The sequence below is a fragment of the Dendrobates tinctorius genome, unplaced genomic scaffold (assembly GCF_039654945.1).
Source record: "Dendrobates tinctorius isolate UK_male_01 unplaced genomic scaffold, ASM3965494v1 ptg000069l, whole genome shotgun sequence".
Classification (NCBI taxonomy): domain Eukaryota; kingdom Metazoa; phylum Chordata; class Amphibia; order Anura; family Dendrobatidae; genus Dendrobates; species Dendrobates tinctorius.
In genome coordinates, this window is record NW_027361737.1 from 6070440 (window position 1) to 6087401 (window position 16962).

Here is a 16962-nt window from a genome sequence, read left to right on the forward strand (position 1 = left end):
TGTTGGGAAGGAAGTTCTCAGATGCTACTGGAACACAACAGCTTCATCAAAACTGTTAGGACTGGCGGAATGCACCAAATTATAAAATAATAGTAGGTGCGTTCGCAGCCCGGGGTCCACCAGGCAGAGGTGGTACACTGCTGCTAGGTAATGGCGGAAGAATTGAGTGGCGTAAAAACAGTCACACGTGGGTTATGTCACCCAATGTGAACAGGAGCGGACTCTGTTAATACACAGAGCCGCACAGCCGCTGAACGTGGATGCCGGAGCCGGTTTAACTCACAGAGCCCGACCAAAGAGTGCACAGCAAGCGGCCACAGAACTCTACCCCAAGGATACGGGGCTAGAGTCCTTCTAGGCCCACTGAGCGCGCAGCGTTACTGCCATGAACGCCACTATAAACGCTGACTATGGAGTGTGGAGCATGGGGCACTGAGGCGTGCCGAGTCACTGATGATGGCTAATGCCTGACTCAAACTCTGACCTACCTACGCCTAAGCCTGAGCGCTAGCAGGCTAGGCTGCACAACACATGCGTACCAAGGGTAGGGGTTTCATAATGAGTCAGTCACCAGAGACATGCATACACCACTCACTCCTTATAGTCCGAGCCATGCGAACCTTTTATAGCCGCGAGCGTCTGGGACCTTCCTGGCTTCTCAGATGGACCAATCCGAACACGAGCAGGACCTGAGCACGTGACCCTTGATCTCCAATGGGAGATCACTCCACGGGCATGCTCAGTGGCCTGACATGGGGACTTAGTCCCTGGAGAATCTCGCTGCTAAGCAGCATGCATTGCCATAGCTGTGCCAGAGGTGGAAGCAGCAAGCAAGCCCACGGAGCTGGTCTGGGCAGAGCGCTGTGACCGACGAGTTTGCTGAGCAACCTCCTCTGCGGCTGGAGAGGAATGGGAGACCACTGTAAGTAAGGCTTGGGATTCCCGCTGTGCAGCCACAGGAACCCGATGCCTAACAAAAACAACTCCATCAAATTGAGTTGGGGGTGGATCTGCAGTACCTTGCCATGACCAATATAGAAATGGTGAAGCTGCTGTGTTTCAGCAGCATCCAAGAACTTCTGGCCATTGCCACCAGTAACAGCTGCCGGTTGTCGCAACCCCAACCGAACAAATATTGATGGCCTATGGCTATCCTAATAATAGGCCATCAATATAAAAGAGGTAGCAACCCCCTTTAAGGAGCTGCTGGTAAGAGGTGGACATCTCAGTTATTCCATTTTCATACAGGGCTATAGAAATTTCCAGAATAAGTCATATTTTTAATATTTTCTCACCATAAGAACATACATTGCACGGTCTTCATAGGTTTTACCAATTGTAATGCGTTTGACAAGATCTGAATGCTTAGTAGTCATCTTGTCCATCCAATGAACAATCTGGGTCAAAGATATAAAGGAAAAAAGGTATTTAGCATCAATAAAGGAAACTTTCTTAATGCAACCTAATACACATGTAGAATAAAGCAAGCTAAAAGAGTGAATGTGCCAAAATCACTAAAGGCTGTAAGAAGATGAGACAAGACAGAATCAGCGGTGTGCGGTGCCCTTTAAGGCTGGAACTATCGAGGCTGTCACCACTGCTAGCGGGGGAGATTTCCCCCTGGAGGGAGAAACCATCTGGTCCAGGCCTCCATGTGCTGACTTAGAGATTATCCCTAACGCTATTGAGATACAGTCTGCAAGCAAACCAGCGGATATTGTTGTTTCGGTTAGGATACCATTGGCACAGCCTAGAGACTACTCTGAGAGACCGCAAACTGTTGTGGACAGTGCACGTGCTTGCAGCCCGTGCCCGGCACCATTTTTGTGAGATTCATCCAGAGGATTGTTTTCATGCTACAGTGCATTAAAGACAAAGAGGACTGCATCCTTTGGCACTGTCGGGCGACAGTGCTATTCGTTCTTGCGGAACAGAGCTTGCGACGCCGCCTAGAGATACCAGCCTACCCCCTGCCAGAGATTCAACCGATAAATGCACTGTTTATTTTGTATATTTCTGTTACCCTATTTCATTGCCTCCTTGCGAGGAGTATTGCTGTGAACTACTGTTTAGTAAAAACTGTTAACCCTTCTCTGTCCCCGGTTACTCACTGCATCAGACGAACTGCTTTCTCCTCTTACATACCTTTGCACAGATTTTTTTTCATTGTTCATGTGCGTTCCAAATACAAATTAAGAAGCTTCCTAAATAGACTTCATTAAAAATGTGCTCCTTTTTGGTGCTGCAAGTGAAGACAGCAGCATTCTGGATACTCACAGAACTCACATCAGTCTGTATTACAGGGAGAGACTCTCCCGTAAGAGAAAAATCTGAAAGTTACATTAGGCTGCAGACTGCATTTCAGGGGGGTCTGAAAATGAGGAAGGAGTGAAGATTGCAGACTGAATCTAAGGCCGGGGTCTCATTTGCGAGAAACTTGCACGAGTCTCGCGTCTCAATACCCTGCACTGCCACCGGCACTGGGGACCGGAGTGTGTGGCTGCATGTATTTCTATGCAGCTGAGCGCTCTGGTCCCAAGTGCCGGCAGTAGTGCCGGGTATTAAGACGCGAGACTCGTCTGAGTTTCTCGCAAGTATGACCCCGGCCTAACATTTACATACCTGTAGGTAAAACATTTTGTTCTACAGTGGGTACGGAAAGTATTCAGACCACTTTAAATTTTTCACTCTTTGTTTCATTGCATCCATTTGGTAAATTCAAAAAAGTTCATTTTTTTCTCATTAATGTACATTCTGCACCCAATCTTGACTGAAAGACAAATGGAAATATTGGAATTTTTGCAAATTTATTAAAAAAGAAAAACTGAAATATTACATGGTTATAAGAATTCAGACACTTTGCTCAGTATTGAGTAGAAGCACCCTTTTGAGCTAGTACAGCCATAAGTCTTCTTTGAAATGATGCAACAAGTTTTTCACTCCTGGATTTGGGGATCCTCTGTCATACTTCCTTGCAGATCCTCTCCAGTTCCGTCAGCTTGGATGGTGAACATTGGTGGACAGCCATTTTCAGGTCTCTCCAGAGATGCTCAATTGGATTTAGGTCAGGGCTCTGGCTGGGCCAGTCAAAAATGGTCACAGAGTTGTTCTGAAGCCACTCCTAAGCTGTGTGCTTAGGGTCATTGTCTTGTTGGAAGGTGAACCTTCGGCCAAGTCTGAGGTCTAGAGCACTCTGGAAAAGGTTTTCATCCAGAATATCTCTGTACTTGGCTGCATTCATGTTTCCTTCAATTGCAACTAGTTGTCCTGTCCCTGCTGCTGAAAAACATCCCATAGTATGACGCTGCCACCACCATGTTTCACTGTTGGGATTGTATTGAGCAGGTGATGAGCAGTGCCTGGTTTCTTCACACATACTGCTTAGAATTATCACCAAAAAGTTCTATCTTCGTCTCATCAGACCAGAGAACATTATTTCTCATAGTCTGGGAGTCCTTCATGTGTTTTTTTAGCAAACTCTACGCGGGCTTTCATGTGTCTTTCACTGAGGAGGGGCTTCCGTCGGGCCACTCTGCCATAAAGGCCCGACTGGTGGAGAACTGCAGTGATAGTTGACTTTGTGGAACTTTCTCCAATCTCCCTACTGCATCTCTGGAGCTCAGCCACAGTGATCTTGAGGTTCTTCTTTACCTCTCTCACCAAGGCTCTTCTCCCACGTTTGGTTAGACAGCCAGGTCTAGGAAGACTTCTGGTGATCCCAAACTTCTTTCATTTAAGGATTATGGAGGCCACTGTGCTCTTAGGAAACTTGAGTACTGCAGAAATTCTTTTGTAACCTTGGCCAGATCTGTGCTTTGCCACAATTCTGTCTTGGAGCTCCTTGGCCAGTTCCTTTGACCTCATGATTCTCATTTCGTCTGACATTCACTGTGAGCTGTGAGGTCTTATATAGACAGGTGTGTGCCTTTACAAATCAAGTCCTATCAGCTTAATTAAACACAGCTGGACTCCAATGAAAGAGTAGAACCATCTCAAGGAGGATCACAAGGAAATGGACAGCAAGTGACTTAAATATGAGTGTCTGAGCAAAGGGTGTGAATACTTATGACCATGTGATATTTCAGTTTTTCTTTTTTAATAAATTTGCAAAAATTTCTACATTTCTGTTTTATTCAGTCAAGATGGGGTGAAGAGTGTACATTAATGAGAAAAAAAAGAACTTTTTTGAATTTACCAAATGGCTGAAATGAAACAAAGAGTGAAAAATGTAAAGGGGTCTGAATACTTTCCATACCCACTGTATGTCAAAGATCTTCATAGTCTTTAAAGTGAACCTGTCACCACTTTTTAGTGTCTGAACAAATGCCTCCAGCTTTTACATCTCCTGTACTACATTCCACAATTTTGTCTATTGTTTCCTGACTCTCCTTGTATAACCCCAAAAATACCTTTTGAAATGCTCCTGTGCTGTATGTAAATCAGATTTTTTGGTCCAATGGGCTTCATTGCTGCAGTGTTTGTGCCTCCACTGAGCCAAATGGCCGTCTTCTGGCTTTGATTGATGTAGATGACATGTCCTGTGTCATCCACATAGCTCAGAGAAGTCACACACCTGTGCAGTAGCATCGCCAGCTCACGAAGGTGCACTTTGCCCTGCTCTACTGGTTCCGGAATGACATATCTCGACTCGTGAGTAGTTATGTTTCATGTCTTGCCTGTAGTAAGGCAGAGCAAATTGCGCTTGCGCATGCGCAAGAGATTTCTTTGGGCTATGTGGATGACACAGGACATGTCATCCACATCAATCAAAGCTGGAGGATGGCCATTAGGAGCAGAGAGGAGGCATAGACACCACAGCAATTACGCCCAATGGACCGAAACATCTGATTTACCTACATTGCGGGAACAATTTAAAAGGTATTTTTGTGCGTATAAAGGGAGTGTCAGGAGACAATAGACACATTTGAGGAATGCAGTACAGGAGATGTAAAAGCTGGAGGTATTTGTTCAAACACTAAAAATTGGTGACAGGTTCCCCTTAAAGTATTAATCCTGATGTAGCTATAGTCATGGTCTGTCAGTGGTGCGCTGCATCCTCATATTCTGCTCTAAGCATAAAATTTATATTTTGATTTTTTGGAGTTTTTCTTATAAAGAAATGCATCACCTATATTTGTTGAATAGTTAAATTCAGATGGTGAAATATTTATTCTTTTTAATATAATTATTTTTTTTTTTTAGATTTTATTAAATTCTATTTCTTGTGCATAATTATGGGAGGAAGAAGAATTTTGTCTGAGCTTCTGTTAACAGTGTTTGGAGTAGACCATAGCCAAACGAGATTGGTTCTGATCCATAGACCTCTGTGGGAGAGTTTTCTCTGATCTGTGCACAGGTGATTGGACTGAGGGGGGAGGTCAGCTATGACCAGCCGCTGTTGTGAATGGTCAATCCTGTGGTATATATATATAGATATAGATATATATATATATATTTATATTTATAGGTGATACTTTTCATTGTAAACTTTGACCAGGTTTGTGATTTAGTGTGTTAAGTGTCTGTGTATGTGGTGTGTTCGGGTCTTTATTTATTCTAGGCTGTGGATTGGGATCTCTACTGTTATAGGAGTCTGGTCTGGGGTCAGTTTTAATTTTGGGCTCTTAGTGTTTAAATTCATTTTTTCTGTATTTTGAAGGGGTTTGAGGTACTGCTTTTATTTTTGGGGCTTGTCTGGAGCTTGTACTTATTCTGGGGCCTGGTCTAGTGAGTGGCTGCAGTGGTTACTTGTAATCGTGATGTCTTTACACAATGAGTGGAAGCGACGACGGAGAGGCAGTGAAAGATCATGAGAAGGTTGAGTATTGCTGGATTTGCTATTTTCAACATCCGCATGCCTACAGGCTGGAGGAAGGTGATAGTGGACTACTCAGTATACTGTTAAAATAAGCACAAAAAATAAATAACATTGAGTCATTGCAAAGCCAGATACCAAACATCTATGTGCAATATGTTAATGTTCTTACAGTTTCCCAATCATTGTACTTATTATATTTATGCTTCCCAGATGTCCAAAGCCTAGAATTGTCCCGCTGAGCTTCAATTCCTGCTTGGAGGTCATGGAATAAAACCCTAATACAAAAGAATGAGTGATATATGTTACTTTCCAATTGTCATTGCCTAATTTATTCCCCTACATTGCATTTAATTCAGATACTGTTAATATTTGTTTTCTATACATACAGTTATGCTCAAAACTTTACACACCCCGGCAGAATTTTTTGCTTTATTGGCCTTTTTTTCAGACAAGATGAATGATGACACCAAAACTTTTTTTCTACTCATCCTTAGTGGTTGGGTGAAGTCATGTATTGTCAAACTACTGTGTTTTCTCTTTTTAACCCCTTAACCCCCGGAGCTTTTTTCGGTTTTGCGTTTTCATTTTTCGCTTCCCTTCTTCCCAGAGCCATAACTTTTTTATTTTTCCATCGATATAACCATTTGAGGGCTTGTTTTTTGCAGGACGAGTTGTACTTTTGAACGACTCAATTGGTTTTACCATGTCATATACTAGAAAACGGGAAAAAAATTCCAACTGCGGTGAAATTGCAAAAAAAGTGCAATCCCACACTTGTTTTTTTTTTTTGCTAGGTTCACTAAATGCTAAAACTGACCTGCCATTATGATTCTCCAGTTCATTATGAGTTCATAGACACCAAACATGTTTAGGTTTTTTGTTTATCTAAGTGGTGAAAAAAAATTCCAAACTTTGTTTAAAAAAAAAAGAAAATTGTGCCATTTTCCGATACCCTTTGCGTCTCCAGTTTTTGTGATCTCGGGTTGGTGAGGGCTTATTTTTTGCGTGCCGAGCTGATGCTTTTAATGATACCATTTGGGTGCAGATAAGATCTTTTGATCGCCCGTTATTGCATTTTAATGCAATGTCGCGGCGACCAAAAAAAAAAACATAGTTCTGACTTTTTGATCTTTTTTTCTCGCTACGCCGTTTAGCGATCAGATTAATCCTTTTTGTATTGATAGATCGGGCGATTCTAAATGCGGCGATAGTAAATATGAATGTTTTATTTTATTTTTATTTATTTTTTTTGAATGGGGCGAAAGGGGGTTGATTTGTTCTTTTATATTTTTATTTTTTTTCATATTTTTAAAAACATTTTTTTTTTTTTACTTTTGGCATGCTTCAATAGTCTCCATGGGAGACTAGAAGCTGCCAAAACCTGATCGGCACTGCTGCATAAATGCGATGATCAGTTTGCCTCTATGTACCAGATTTACTCACTTGCTATGAGCACCGACCACAGGAGACCTCCGGTTGACATGCCGACACACCGGTGACTCGTGATCACATGACAGGGTCACCGGTGTGCGTTTTTCTGGGGTGATTGCCAGAAGCATCATTTAAATGCCGCTGTCAGTGTTTGACAATGGCATTTAACTAGTTAATAGCTGCGGGTAGATCACGATTCCACCCGCAGCTATTGCAGGCACATGTCAGCTTTCCAAAACAGTTGACATGTCCCAGGAAAGATGTGGGTTCACCGCCAGAGCCCACATCAAGGGGAGGGAGTCAGACATCGGCGTATATGTACGCCTGATGTCGGAAAGGGGTTAAATCATAATAACAATCCAAAACATCCAAATGAACCTGATCAAAAGTTTACGTAGCCAATTTCTTAATACTGTGTGTAGTGAAATATGTATACGTATGCATGTATGACCAGCAGTAAATTAACATCTATCCTTAGACTGCAGCACTCCACACAGGTCATGACCTCATGTTATCCTGAGAAGGCAGTCTCCTGTCTCCAATCTCAACAGGGGGCTTTACTGAGAACCACAAAGTGATAACATTTCACACCTTCCAGCTCTTTGGATGGAGTGACGCCAATTGCAACCTGACACTATCTATCTGTTAGGGCTGGCGGAACGCACCAAATTATAAATAATAGTAGGTGCGTTTGCAGCCTGGGGTCCACCGTCCAGAAGTGGTACACTGCTGCTAGGTAATGGCGGAAGAATAGAGCGGCGTGAAAATAGTCACACATGGGTTACGTCACCCAGTGTGAACAGGAGCGAACTCTATTGACTCACAGAGCCGCAAAACCGCTGAACGCAAATACCGGAGCCTGTTTAGCTCACAGAGCCCGACCAAAAAGCGCACAGAAAGCGGCCATAGAACTCTTCCCCAAGGACACGGGGTTAGAGTTCCTCTAGGCCCTCTGAGCGCATGGCGTCGCTGCCGCGAACGCCGCTATAGACGCTGGCTACGGAGTGTGGAGCACGTGCACTGAGGCGTGCTGAGTCACTGATGGGGACTAATGCCTGACTCTGACTCTGCCCTACCTACACCTAATCCTGGGCGCTAGCAGGCTAGGCAGCACAACACATGCGTACCAAGGGTAGGGGTTTTATAATGAGTCAGTCACCAGAGACATTCGTACGTGCATACACCACTCACTCCTCATAGTCTGAAAATACAGTGTATCCTAGCGCATGGCCGAGCGGCCATGCGAACCTTTTATAGCCGTGCGCGTCTGGGACCTTCCTGGCTTCTCGGATGGGCCAATCCGAACATGCGCAGGACCTGAGCACGTGACCTTCGATCTCCAATGGGAGATCACTCCACGGGCATGCTCAGGGGCACGACATGGACACTTAGTCCCTGGAGAAACTCGCTGCTGAGCAGCATGCATTGCCAAAGCTGTGCCAGAGATGGCAGCAGCAAGCAAACCCACGGAGCTGGTCTGGGCAGAGCGCTGGGACCGTTGAGTCTGCTGAGCAACCTCCTCTGCGGCTGGGGAAGAATGGGAGACCGCCAGAGGCAAGACTTGGGATTCCCGCTGTGCAACGACAGGAACACGACGCCTAACACTATCTATGAGACATATGACTGTTGTTGCATATTTATACGTCACTTTTTATATCCTTTTTATTGAAGCACTGAACCTTTTATATTAAAGCTTAAAACTTTAATAAGTCTGAACCTTGTTGCTCCAAAGAATCCATAGCCTTAGAGTGTTTTGTCCTGGTGATTGGCACATAGTAATAGTATTTCTGGGACTCATCGCCTGTGTGTTCGGTGGGTGATGGCAGCAAGTATGAGCGGTGGGTGTTGTCTGTCTTGGGGTGTGATTTATGCTCCCACTGCAGCATAGAACAGAGGCTGAGTGCTGGACTGAGTGAGAGGAGTAAGTCACGTGCTGAGAAGCGGGTAGGTGACAAATTGGTGGCAGTGGTGGGATATACGAATATATCCTCGCTGGTAATTCATGACACTGTGTATTGCCCCCTCTAACATCAATGACAGCTTGAATCCCTTTGTGGTAGTTGTGGATGAGGTTCTTTATTTTCTCAGAAGGTAAAGGCTGCCCATTCTTATTAACAAAAAGCCTCCAATTCCTGTAAATTCCTGGGCTGTCTAGCATGAACTGTGCGCTTGAGATCTCCCCAGAGTGGCTTAATGACATTAAGATCAGGAGACTGAGATGGCCACTCCAGAACCTTCACTTTGTTCTGCTGTAGCCAATGACAGATCGACTTGACCTTGTGTTTTGGATCGTTGTCATGTTGGAACATCCAAATACGTCCCATGCACAGCTTCCAGGCTGATGAGTGCAAATTTGCCTCCAGTATTTTCTGATAACGTGCTGCATTCATCTTTCCTTCAACTTTGACCAAGTTTCCTGTGCCTTTGAAACTCACACATCCCCAAAACATCAGCGATCCACCTCCGTGCTGCACAGTAGGAATGGTGTTCCTTTCATCTTAGGCCTTGTTGACCTCTCTCCAAGTATAACGTTTATGGTTGTGGCCAAAAATTTCAATTTTGGTCTCATCACTCCAAATAACCTTGTTCCAGAAGTTTTGAGGCTTGTCTCTGTGCTGTTTTGCATATTATAGGCAAGATACTTTGTGGCATTTGCGCAGTAATGGCTTTCTTCTGGCTACTTGACCATGCAGCCCATATTTCTTCAAGTACCTCCTTATTGTGCATCTTGTAACAGCCATATCACTAGTTTTCAGAGAGTCCAGTATTTCAGTTGATTTTATTTGTGGGTTTTTCTTTGCATCCCTAACAATTTTCCTGGGAGTTTTGGATGAAATTTTTGTTGATCTACCTGATCCTGGGTTTGTTTTAACAGAGCTCCTGATTTTCCATTTGTTAATCACAGTTTGAACGCTGCTAACTGTCATGACCAATTCCTTGGATATATTTTTGTATCCCTTTCCTGTTTTATACAGTTCAATTACCTTTTCCCGTAGATCCGTTAACTATTCTTTTGCTTTCCCCATGACTCACAATCCAGAAACATCAATGGCTGTATGCAAGAGTCTGTCTGGATCCCAGAAACTCACTCAGCTTTTATGCACACACATTGATTACAAGCAAAAAGGTCACAGGTGAGGATATTACCTTTAGTAGGCATTCAAACCCATTTGTGTCAACTTCTGTGCATGTTAGGCTGGTTTCACATTAGCGCATTTTCAGCGCGTGCACGGCCGGGGGTAGCTCCGCCCCCGAGCCGGCTCTCTGCCCGGCGTGCCCGCCCCTTGCTTGTAGCGCCGCCTACTAGCGGACAGCGGCGCCTGCGATCGGCGCACCCTATCTTTAGCATAGGGTGCGCAGATCGTGCGCAGGCCGTGCGCTAGTTGCGCTTTGACCTGCGCTGCGCACTTTTGACGGTGCGCCGTGCGCGCCAAAATAAAACTTTTCGGATTTTGGCGCGCACGGCGCACCGTCAAAAGTGCGCAGCGCAGGTCAAAGCGCAACTAGCGCACGGCCTGCGCACGATCTGCGCACCCTATGCTAAAGATAGGGTGCGCCGATCGCAGGCGCCGCTGTCCGCTAGTAGGCGGCGCTACAAGCAAGGGGCGGGCACGCCGGGCAGAGAGCCGGCTCGGGGGCGGAGCTACCCCCGGCCGTGCGCGCGCTGAAAATGCGCTAATGTGAAACCAGCCTAATCAGGCTAAAATCACCAGGGTATGTAAACTTTTGATCAGAGTCATTGGATGTTTTGGGTTGTCATTATGATTTAAAAAGAGAAAACACAGAAGTTTGACAATAAATGGCTTCACCCAACCACTAACCATGAATAGAGAAAGAGTTTTGGCGTTATCATTCAAATGGTCTCAAAAAAGGCCAAGAAAGCAAAAATTCTGTCGGGGTATGTAAACTTATGAGCACAACTGTATGCACCTTATGGTTGGGTGCCCAAGATCCAGAAGTAGCCGTGCTTTGGATGCAGCATGTGTTCGCTGCATCCAAAGCGCTACCGTCTATCGCATGTGTTCACGGAACTGTGCTGATTCACTGCGTCCAATACATTCTATTGCTGAAATTTCTCTTTCGGAAACTTGCGTCTCTGCAAGAGAAATTAACATGCGTGGTCTGGAGAGACATGTCGCATGTCTGTCTCCATGGGTGAGATTCAGGCACCTGTGGACACATAGTGGGCATACTATGCTGTAACATCTGTAAGTTGCGTGTTTAATGTTGCATAAATAGGCAGCGTCAACTCCGCAGCAACTCAGGATCGTGTGCATATACCCTATAACATCACAATTATGAAACTGGAAGGGACAAAGAAAAATAATTATTTACTAATAATAACTTTTAATAGGGTTCCGCAGTAGATAACAAGGAGGGCAAAGTTAACCTATAGTTTAGTGATCTAGTCTAGAGAAGAAACAAATCACCCCCCTCCCTTTATAATTCAGCTCTCTAGCACTGAATATCTACATGCAGGATATTTAAAGGGAATCTGTGAGCAGGATTTCCCCCAAAACTATTGTCATCTGCATGTAACTCTTTCAAAGACAAGTCCAGCAATATCTTACATGGTCAATCCTCCCTCTGTTATTGAAAAATCAGCATTTTAATTAATATGCAAATAAGGCTGAAGATTTGAAACCTCTGTCACTCCAGCTTTATTCTCCGCCCAGAACCATTTCCTCCTGCTTGACTGACAGCCTCTATGCTGTGTGACTTCTGGCAAAGGAGCCGTCACTCAAGCAGAGGAGGCAGCTTTGAGCAGGGAATAGACCTGGAATGACAGAGGTTTCAGATCTTTTGCCTTATTTGCATATTCATTCAAACTCTGATTTTTCAGTAATGGAATAACGGACTGGCCATGCAAATATATCGCTGGACTTATTTTTAAAAGAGCTACAGGCTTGGGGGTGAAATCCTTCTGATGCGCTCCCTTTAAAGGGAACCTGTCACCCCCCTGGGCGTTTTTAAGTAAAAGAGCCACCTTCAGCAGCATTAAGGCTGCTGTGAAGGTGGCTCTTCCGTTTCTGACCCCCAGTAATGCAGAAATATTAACTTTTATAAATAGGTCCTCATACCTGTTTTGCGTCCCATAGGCATGGTCTGTCCCCCTGAAGCAGCTTCTGGGCCCCGCCTTCCATAGCCGTCCATCATCCCCCTGTGCTGCCGTCTGGACCCCACCTCCCATAGCCGTCCATCATGCCCCTGTGCTGCCGTCTGGGCAACGCCTCCCATAGATGTCAATCATGCCCCTGTGCTGCCGTTCGGGCCACGCCTCCTTTTGTCTCCTATGGTGGCTCCTGCTCTATGAAAACAGTTCTCGGGCATGCACAGTGCGTGCTGCCCGTGAACTGACATCAGGCGATCACACCTGCGTGTTGTGGAGGCCCCAGATCCCGCCCCGCAGTGTGAATACATCATAACACACACACTACGGCGCAGGACCTGGGGCCTCCACAACACGCAGGCGTGATTGACTGATGTCAATTCACGGGCAGCGCACACTACGCATGCCTGAGAACTGTTTTCACAGAGCAGGCGCCGCCATAGGAGACAGAAGGAGGCGTGGCCCAGATGGCAGCACAGGGGCATGATTGATGGCTATGGGAGGCAGTGCCCAGACAGCAGCACAGGGGCATGATGGACGGCTATGGGAGGCGGGGCCCAGATGCTATAGAGACATGATTGACGGCGGGGAGGTGGCTGCTTCAGGGAAGACGCCATACCTATGGGACGCATAACAGTTATGAGGACCTATTTATAAAAGTTAATATTTTGGCGTTACTGGGGGTCAGAAATGGAAGAGCCACCTTCACAGAGTGCAGCCTTAGTGTTGCTGAAGATGGCTCTTTTACTTAAAAACGTCCAGGGGGTGACAGGTTCCCTTTAAGAGTGACAACATATTAATTAATAAGCAAAATTAAATGTTTACATTGAAATATCTGCTCATCATAGAATGACACCTACTCATGGGGTACAGAATGCTGATTCAAAAGATGAAGTACAGTTTCAGTCTGATTGGCATGAATATGGAAATCCACGGTCATCCCGGGTGCAATGTGCAATGATGAATCTGGGCTCCAAAAATCGAACTTATAAAAAATATACAAAATACGATAAGGTTAGTGCTGCAAACTGTGGAGATAAAGCAAATGTAGTGGTTTAAAGACCCCCACACACACCTTACGTATCAGCTATCTCGCCCAGCTCTCTCATAAACAGGAGCGCTCATTCTGACAAGCGCATCTGTGTTCTCTACGAGAGAGCTGCTGCCAGCCATGGCGTTTCTCTAGAGTGCCAGAGTACTCTGCTTCTGTGATGCGAAATAATAATGGCTGCACATGAGATTGTACAAGGTTGGGTTAAGTGCCATAATGGTTGCTCATGAGATTCTACAAGGTTGGGTTAGGTGCCATAATGGCTGCATTGGAGATTGTACAAGGATGGGTTAGGTGCCATAATGGCTGCATGGGAGATTGTACAAGGTTGGGTTAGGTACCATAATGGCTGCGCAGGAGATTGTACGAGGTTGGGTTAGGTGCCATATTGGCTGCATGGGAGATTGTACAAGGTTGGGTTAGGTGCCATAATGGCTGCGCAGGAGATTGTACAAGGTTGGGTGAGGTGCCATAATGGCTGCATGGGAGATTGTACAAGGTTGGGTTAGGTACCATAATGGCTGCGCAGGAGATTGTACGAGGTTGGGTTAGGTGCCATAATGGCTGCATGGGAGATTGTACAAGATTGGGTTGGGTGCAATAATGTCTGCACAGGAGATTGTACAAGGTTGGGTTAGATGCCATAATAGCTGTATGGGAGATTGTACAAGGTTGGGTGAGGTGCCATAATGACTGCCTAGGAGATTGTACAAGGTTGGGTTAGGTGCCATAATGGCTGCGCAGGAGATTGTACAAGGTTGGGTTAGGTACCATAATGGCTGTGCAGGAGATTGTACAAGGTTGGGTGAGGTGCCATAATGGCTGCATGGGAGATTGTACAAGGTTGGGTTAGGTGCCATAATGGCTGCGCAGGAGATTGTACAAGGTTGGGTTAGGTGCCATAATGGCTGCATGGGAGATTGTACAAGATTGGGTTGGGTGCAATAATGTCTGCACAGGAGATTGTACAAGGTTGGGTTAGATGCCATAATAGCTGTATGGGAGATTGTACAAGGTTGGGTGAGGTGCCATAATGACTGCCTAGGAGATTGTACAAGGTTGGGTTAGGTACCATAATGGCTGCGCAGGAGATTGTACAAGGTTGGGTTACGCAGGAGATTGTGCAAGGTTGGGTTAGGTGCCAGGCTGTTGGAGGCAGTCGGACTCCAATAAAACAAGCCATAAAAGGGATTTTTGCATTATCTTTGTAGACACAGCATTCGTAAGAGCACTATGCATAAAGAGGCAGCGGTGCTACTGAAACATCTATTGCTCCAGCAATCACAAAATTGCCAGGTAAAAGATTGCATGACAAGATCACTAGTCTGCACAGACCTGAGAGATACAGGTTTCAGCGCTAACTTACTCTTAATCTGATGCTGCTTTCTAAGCTACAATTATAGGGGAATTAAGTTATAGGAAACGATTATCTAAAAACAAATCAGAGGTCTTTTCTGACTTGCTGAGTGACACATCATAAAAAATAAAATAGCAGTAAAAAGTACAATATCAAAAAAATCATACATGTTATTGAAAAAAACCATCTGTCAATGACAAACAAAGCCATGGCTCAGATACAGTGACTTTAACTAGAGCATATTTAATATATCATAATAATTGTCTCACAATAAGGGAAAAAGCACAAATTTTATTTCAGGATTTTTATTTCACTTCTTTAGAAAAATATTGAATGTGAAAAAAGTTATTTCACTTTTTTTCACACACTATAAGGACAATGTTGCTAAAAAAAAAAGCCCCCCATAATCGCTATTTGGCTAAAATGGTAACATAATATTACATAAGCTATTATTCTAAAAAAAAACAAAAAAAAACGAAAAAACAAAAACAGATCTAGGTGATTGATTTTACTGCTACTTGGAAGAAATTGAAAAATTGTTGTTAAAGACCCAGAATCATGAAAATCACTGTCGGAAAATATATTTTTAATCAGACCTCAGCAAAGCTTCTCATATACGTCTCTCAATATGACTACTTACATTAAATGTCTTGTCCATACTTTTAATAATCATCACATGTTCTTCCGTCTCCAGCTCAGTCTGAATCACTTTGTGCCTGGAATGAATTTTGTAAATTACTCTGTAAAGTTTTCTTGGTTCCATCAACATTTAGAAATACTGTAAAAAATTTACCCATGAAAATTGACACTGGATGAAGCAAAACAGACAGCAGAGGCACAAAACCAAATCCACAGCAATCTCATGGTGTTCACACCAGTTATTTGGGTGGCTTGAGTGCTGTTCTTTCCTTTTTGTAGATAATGTTTCCTGGTTGTGCTGTTTCTCCTCTTCAGCTCTGTAAGAGGATTTCCCAGCTTATATGAATATTATACTTCATTTCATTTTCTGATTTGCTTTACATTTCAATTCTTCACCCTTTTTTAATATTTTTTGCTTGCTGTCAGTGACAGTGTAAGTTTTTTACAACATTTTGAGTTTGCAGTCTGTGAGTGTAAATATGGTAGTATATGTGTTTGTCCACCAATAAAAATGATTCATTTTGTGTAGGGAACTGGTGTGTCAGTCAGTAATAATCTATTAAACTAGCTAGATGCATATATGGGGCCCTTGAGTCCGGGAGTCTTGCTGTAAGCAGGGGAACCAGGCCCCCTACCTACGGCCCGGCGGCACACTTTCAACTGTGTCGGGATTCTGGATGCTGATACAGCTAAAAGCAATAGTGAAATAGGGAGCTCCCTCTTCCATCATTTTCCTTCTGCGTTTGAGCTCTGATGTCTTAGCGCAGTGTGTGTGATGGCATCACTACATTGCACCCACTGTCCTGGGCAGTGAAGAGCTTCATAACGCATGCTACAGAGACCAGAGCTGTGGGGGAACAAGGTGAGGTGAGTATTCTTCTTTTTTCTTTTTTAAATCAATGACAACATTGTAGCGGCCATCAAACTGTTTGCGTGCATTATATTATATGGAAGGCTATGTAGGTCCAATTATACAATTATATTGTATGGAAGGCAATGTGGGGCTCATTATACTGTACAGAGGACAATGTGGGGCACATTATACTGTATTTAAGGCATTGTGGGGCCCATTATTCTGTATGGAGGACTATATGGAGCCCTTTATACTGTATGAAAGACATTGTGGACCCATTATACTATATGGAAGATAATGTGGGGCCCATTATATTGTACAGAGGACTATTTGGAGCCCATTATGCTGTAAGGAAGGCAATATGGAGCCTTTTGTACTTTGGGGAATTCAATTTGGAGTCCATTATACTGTATAGAGGGTTATGTTGAGTCCTCTATACTATATGGAAGGCTATGTGGAGTCCATTATACTGTATGGAAGGCTACGTGAGGGGCATTATACTATTCTGAGGGCTATGGGGGCAATTATATGATTTGGAGGGCTATGTGGGAGCCTTTATACTTTATGAGGGGCTATGTGGGGGCTATTATACTGTTTGCAGGGATATGCGGTAGGCCATTGCACAGTTTTCAGGCCTGTTTGAAGGTCCATTATACTGTTGGGGTTTTCATTACACTGCTTGCAGGGCGATGTGGGGTGTCAT

General features: G+C 44.3%; 1 pseudogene; it reads right to left on the bottom strand.

Annotated features, from left to right (window-relative positions):
• Window positions 1-15789, bottom strand: part of LOC141095197 (carboxypeptidase B-like) — an 85206-nt pseudogene extending 69417 nt beyond the window's left edge.
• Between the last annotated feature and the right edge of the window lie 1173 nt (window positions 15790-16962).